The sequence below is a fragment of the Primulina huaijiensis genome, chromosome 16 (assembly GCF_012295235.1).
Source record: "Primulina huaijiensis isolate GDHJ02 chromosome 16, ASM1229523v2, whole genome shotgun sequence".
NCBI classification, from domain to species: domain Eukaryota; kingdom Viridiplantae; phylum Streptophyta; class Magnoliopsida; order Lamiales; family Gesneriaceae; genus Primulina; species Primulina huaijiensis.
The window spans coordinates 15021097-15027581 of NC_133321.1; positions in this window are offsets into that span (position 1 = coordinate 15021097).

The window sequence follows — 6485 nt, forward strand, 5'->3', positions numbered from 1 at the left end:
GTTGTGTCGTGCATCATATACTGCATAAATATTATGGCAAAACCTAAAACAATATCCATGCAAAAATATCTAATATTCAAAAATGAAATTTATTTTTTATGTTCTCAGATAAAAAAAAATCAATCAGCATCGAGCCAATCACAAGCTAAAGCTAATTATTAATATTAGAAAAAATTATATTTTTGATCATATATGTTTGTTTTTCTGTGACTTCAATCAACTTTGTTGTTGAATTTCAAAATTATTTATGTAACTTTCGATTTTCGACAATTTTACTACATACGTCAGCACCACATCATCGTCGCACGAGGCTACATCACCGTCATGTTAGAAAAAGACAAAAATTGTTTCACACAAAAAAATCAGCGAACAAAAACCGAAATTTGATAATATAGACTATCAAAATCTTAAAAACATAAACATACAATATCGAAAGACAATTTTCACTTAATATTATATAGATTTATGAGGATGGGTACTTTCCTTGTAATAATTATGTATAACTTGACTCGACGGTCCAAAAATACATTAACGAAGTTTTCCGTTGCAATCAATTCATTCCAGAAAAGTCTCATTATTATTATAAACTTGCTGAATACATCCTCGATCTGAAAAATACTAAGTAAAAAATCCTATATTTTATTGATTTAGAAACAAATTTGGAGACATCGGAGATTTTTAATTTAATATTTTTTACATGAATTTTAACACTTTTTATAATTAAAAAAATCAACATTTTTTTAATTATATATGGATGGATTTTATGGTGGGCTTAGGTGAAGTGGAATAATCCAGATATCACTGCTATTTTTTGTACCTCTTGCTTTAAGATATTTTCCTTGTGTGTTTAAGTCATAATTCAAGAGTCCTCAATTTTCATTCTTTATTATTAAATAAATGATCTATATTAGCATATTGATTTGGCTATAGTCATAGTGATCATCCTATTCAACTCCCTCCCCTTCTTCAAACTCCGATTCGTATTTTTCATGACCATGATAACCATATGTGATGCTACATTAACTGAAAAAAATAATACATTTAGACACCGATTATTGAACTTAATTACAAAATTCAAGCCCGATTTCTTATCTTAGTTAAATGAGTGTTTGCAATGTTAGTTGTCCTACATCAGTTTGATAAAAATATCTAGAAATGACATATATGGACTTGGACTGTCACGCCCCGAGATCGGGGTTAGTCGACACCTACGTTGTTTTACAGCCACACATTTGAAAACAACAAGCCTCGTAGTACAGTATAAACTAAAAACTTGTTTATTACTCATAATCATTCATAAAATTATTTTTACAACGTAGATTCTTAAAATGATAAAAATATGCAGAAGCGTTTACAACTTACTAAGCGAAAACTAAAATAAAATTCTTGATTCATCTTAATATCAGCCTCAAAACTGGCTTGTTCACCTTCCTCGATTTCATCTTTTGACTTATCTGGGGAGGGTAGAGTAAGGGATGAGTGATGTGATCGTCACTCAGTAAACATGGGCCGTTTGAGCACATACATAACAAATACACATGAATTTTGAAAATCACATATCATATCATGAATAACATGATTATCATAACATATCATTATCATAACCATAAATATAACTTTGGCCAATACACTGAGATTCCTCTACTTTCTATGGTTTACTGATATCAGTCCCTAATTTTTACTTCTCTAAAGGGACGGGGCATATAACGGTTACAATCCCACCGTGTAAGGGCCATAAACATATCATGCATATTGGGATTCCCACCCATATCTAGATGAATCCTCACAGTGCCCAAAACATAAAACATACGATAATCATATCAAGAAGGGGTAAAAACAGAATAATAGTGCTAGACCGAAACTTTCAAAAACGAAATAATTCATACACAATATATTTTAAAACAAGCTCACTTACCTTAGATCTGGAAGAAAACGTGAAGAACTCTGGAACCATAGAATAATCATGCAACGGACACTTCGAAAACGCATCAGCACATCTACCGAAAAATCAGCCGCCTTGTAAAATTTCTTGCGCCTTATTGAACCGTTGGATCGGGCTTAAATTGGACATTACGTTCAAATNGCATAATTCCATAATTTATTCTAAATAAATACTGAAATACTGAAAAGATTTGATCGTAAAACATTTCATGGAAACATGCTGGCAAAGTAATTCATGCTTTAAATAAAATGCCGAAATGTAAAACTTACAGACCGAAAACGTGGCTTCGTGAGCTTCTCGTGGTCAGTAGTAGTGCAACCCTTTACAAGATCATAGGCTCTGATACCAACTGTGAAGGCCTATGAATCCTTGCTTGAAAATTTGCGGAAAAATTAAAAATTTTCTTTTTAAATGATCAAAATGCCTCATTCATAATTAAACCGATAAACAAAGTTTGATATTCAAAATGGCAGCGGAAGAAAAGATTTATTTGCGAAATAACAATTTAAGAGTATCCCACAACTGTTAAAAATTGTTTGAGAAATAAAATAATAAATGCTGAACTGACGTCCTCGGGTGCCACTACTGCTGACCCAAGCTGGCTCACTGGTCCCCGCCCTCGGCCCTGACCTCATCAGTACCTACAACAATCAAGTCTAGTGAGCCTAAAGACTCAGCATGCATATATCGTAGGTAACGAGTAAATACTAGTAAAATTTTGCATGGGATAAAATATCATGTCATGGGGCATACTGAAAATAACCTGTACTGAGCAATTATAATACGTGCATGACTGAATTAAAATCGTAGTAAAAATGTTGCTCCTTGGAGCCCTGTACTGAAATAACTGGTAATAATTTTCTGTTGAGATTATGGTCTACGCATGTGGCCCCTGCACTGAACTGAACTGATCGGTAACTGGCTACCGGGGGAGTATCAAACTGAACTGAACTGACCGGTCACTGGCGACCGGGTGGTACCAAACTGAACTGATCGGTCACTGGCGACCGAGTAAATAGTGCTCCCAAAATAGTGAATTGACCACAAGCAATATCGCATAAATCTCAAAATAAGTATTTTCTATTTTCATGCACGTAATATAATTAAATTGTATAATGAAATATCCTGTATTTTTTTTACCAACTGGATTGGATCGTTCCCAGGCTCGCTGCAACCTAAATATGCCATGAAAAATATGCAATAGCTTCTACTTGACCAACTATGCAATTTAAGTAAAAAAAATGCGAAAATGACGCTCGACGACTTCGTATTTAATCATGACTCCGAGCCAACCCGAACCAACACTGAACCAACGTATAGTCATGATTAAAATACACTTAAAATTATGAATTTATGCTCCTAAAATGGTGAGGGCCGAAATCTAGGTGAATGGAGGCCAAAACATGAAACGCTCTTTCGAGAGTCAATTTGGCACATCGCACCGTAAATTCTCGTACGACCTCAAAAATGATCCGAATCACGAACGGCCAAAAACGTGGCCTTCCTAACTCGATGAGGCACTGTCCAGTCCAAGGCCATAGGCTAAAAGCCAACCAAGAACTTAAACGAGCCTCCGAACCGACACAGCAAGTTGCTGTCAAATTCCAGCAGCAGCAACTTCGCTTGCATCGCGTCGTTTGCGAGACTTTTGGCCATTGGGGCTTGAACCACCGACCAGAGCCTCTCCACAACATCCCAAGGAATGATTTGAACCATGGCTAAGGGCCCTAGGCCAGCCACCATTCGAATTATTCCAGCAACATCAGAAAAGTTCCACCCGATAGCACCCTTGCGCGCGTGAGGGGTGTTTTGCTTTGTTCGTTGTCTCGTGTCGTTCCAGTGGCCATTTCATTGACCATGGCACGACCTAGACATCTTGGGGTATGGTATGAACCGTGGCTAAGGGCCATAGGCCAACCAAGATCCATCCCATACCATCAAAAACCGAGGGACACATGCAGAATTAAAAAGGGGCGAAGGGGCTGTTCTTGCTTTGTGTTTAAAAACCGATGCACCATGGACCAAGCCACCAAAAGGGTGACTTAGTCACGTCTTAGACATACTAGGGAAGTGATCTAACCATGGCTATAGGCCCTTAGGGCAGCCAAGATCAGATCTTTTCCTATGACAGCAGAAACTGAAATTTCGAAGCACACAATGGCAGTGGAGGAAAGCTGCTGTCATTTCGGGTTTCATCATGCATGGGGCTGGTTTGAATGGACCAACATGGTCCTAATGCATCCTATTACGTGTCTAGATGTAGCCTGGTGAGCCTGGAGTCGAGCCAACCACCTGAATGCACAAAAACAAGCAAAACCGTGAACTGCACAAGGAAGGACCGAAATCTGCATGCACTTTTGTTTTTGAAATTTCATGGTGTGTTTCGGTTTTTGCAATAAATGATGATCATGTGATGTTAAATAAATGATAATAGGACTTGATTGAGGTTTGAAAGAAATAAATACATGCCTTGGATTTTTCGTTTGAAAGAAAAACGAAAAGAAGAACGATACGGCGCGGACGAGTGGAACGCTTTCTTATCTTGCTACTTGCTCGATTTTTCTCTCTTGTTCTAGGCTATGAGGGTCACGATTTTTAATCTGAAATGGCTGCTGTTTTCGGTGATGGAGGAGGGGATTAAGTGGTTAGGGGAGTGAGTGGGAGATCCACTAATAAAGGGATACCAAGTCTACCTTTCTTTTCAAATTTGAAATGTTGTTTGCTATCAAAAATTTTGGATGGATAATTTAATGGGTGTGGCCGATTTCTCTAGCTAGACTAGGTTAGGATAATGCTTGTTAATTAATTAAATGGTGCTCCCAAAAATCAAAGAATGATATCAAAGATTTTTCTTGGGGATATTAGAGGTGCATATGGACGATTTTAAGGTCTAGGTGCAAAGGGAGAATTGGTTTAATTAAATCTTGGTAGTGATTTAAAAGTTGGGGAGGATAAATCTATCTAGAATATTTAAGGGGATAAATAAAGAATGAGTTGAAATAAAAATCACAATTAAATCTTTAAAAAAAACAACATGGCCGTTTTTTTTATCTAGCTAGGTGGGGTGGGATCTTGCTCCATTAATTATCATAGAAGATTTGTTGTGATATAATTATCTCCCAATAAAAATGGATAGGAAGACTATTAATTAAATGGGTTGTCAACTAAACTTTTAAATTGAATAATAGGGGCCGAAAATTATAATAAAGAGGAGGGAAAATATTTATTGAATATTGTATTTTAACTCTTTAGTGTTTTATCTACTCATTAAATATTTAAAAGAATTAAGGAATTAATTATTGAACTCTATTTACTACTTATCTCCACTTGTTTAAATAATTCCTTAAACCTTCTTTTACAATAAATTTACTTATTAATTATCTTAAATAAATTTTAGGAAATGTTTTCTTAGCATTAAATTTTTATCTCTTTACTCCAACTCCGGTCCGGCCTCACTTAATGAACTGAAAAGAATAAAATTTAAACTACTGAATAAAATATTTAGCTTCAAAGAATGCATTTAAATACTCATGCAATGAAGTCAATTTAATTAAAAAATTTAGAATTATGCATGGCTTATACGCAGTCTAATTACGGGTTCTACAACTCTCCCCCCCTTAAAGAAATTTCGTCCTCGAAATTAGAACTCACCAAATAACTCGGGGTACCGACTCCTCATTTCTGGCTCAGACTCCCACGTAGCTTCCTCCTCTGAATGGTTGAGCCATTTGACTTTGACTCGCTTAACCAACTTGTTCCGCAGCTTCTTCTCCTGTCTGTCTAAGATCTGCACTGGTCTCTCCTCATAAGACAGGTTCGGGGTAAGCTGCAACGGCTCAAAGTTCAGCACATGCGAAGGATTCGCCATGTACTTTCTCAGCATGGAGACGTGGAACACATTGTGTACTCCGGCCAGATTCGGCGGGAGAGCAACACGATAAGCTAGCGTCCCAACTCTGTCAAGGATTTCAAAGGGTCCAATGAATCTCGGACTGAGCTTCCCTTTCTTCCCAAATCTCATGACACCCTTCATAGGTGCCACCTTCACGAAAACATGGTCGCCGACTGCGAACTCTAGATCTCTCCTCCTCTGATCTGCATAACTCTTCTGTCGACTCTGAGCAGTCCTCATCCTATCGCGGATCTGGGCTACTACATCAACAGTCTGCTGAATAATCTCTGGACCCAATTCTGCTCTCTCTCCTACTTCATCCCAATGAACAGGAGATCTACACTTGCGGCCATACAGAGCTTCATACGGAGCCATACCAATAGATGACTGGAAGCTGTTGTTATAGGTGAACTCCACCAATGGCAACTTCGACTCCCAACTCCCTGAGAAGTCAATCACACAAGCACGGAGAAGATCCTCTAAAATCTGAATAACTCGTTCTGACTGACCATCTGTCTGAGGATGGAAAGCTGTGCTAAACAGCAACTTCGTACCCATAGTCGAATGCAAACTCTTCCAAAAAGAGGAAGTGAATCTGGGGTCTCTGTCAGATACTATCGAAACGGGAATACCATGGAGTCGGACTATCTC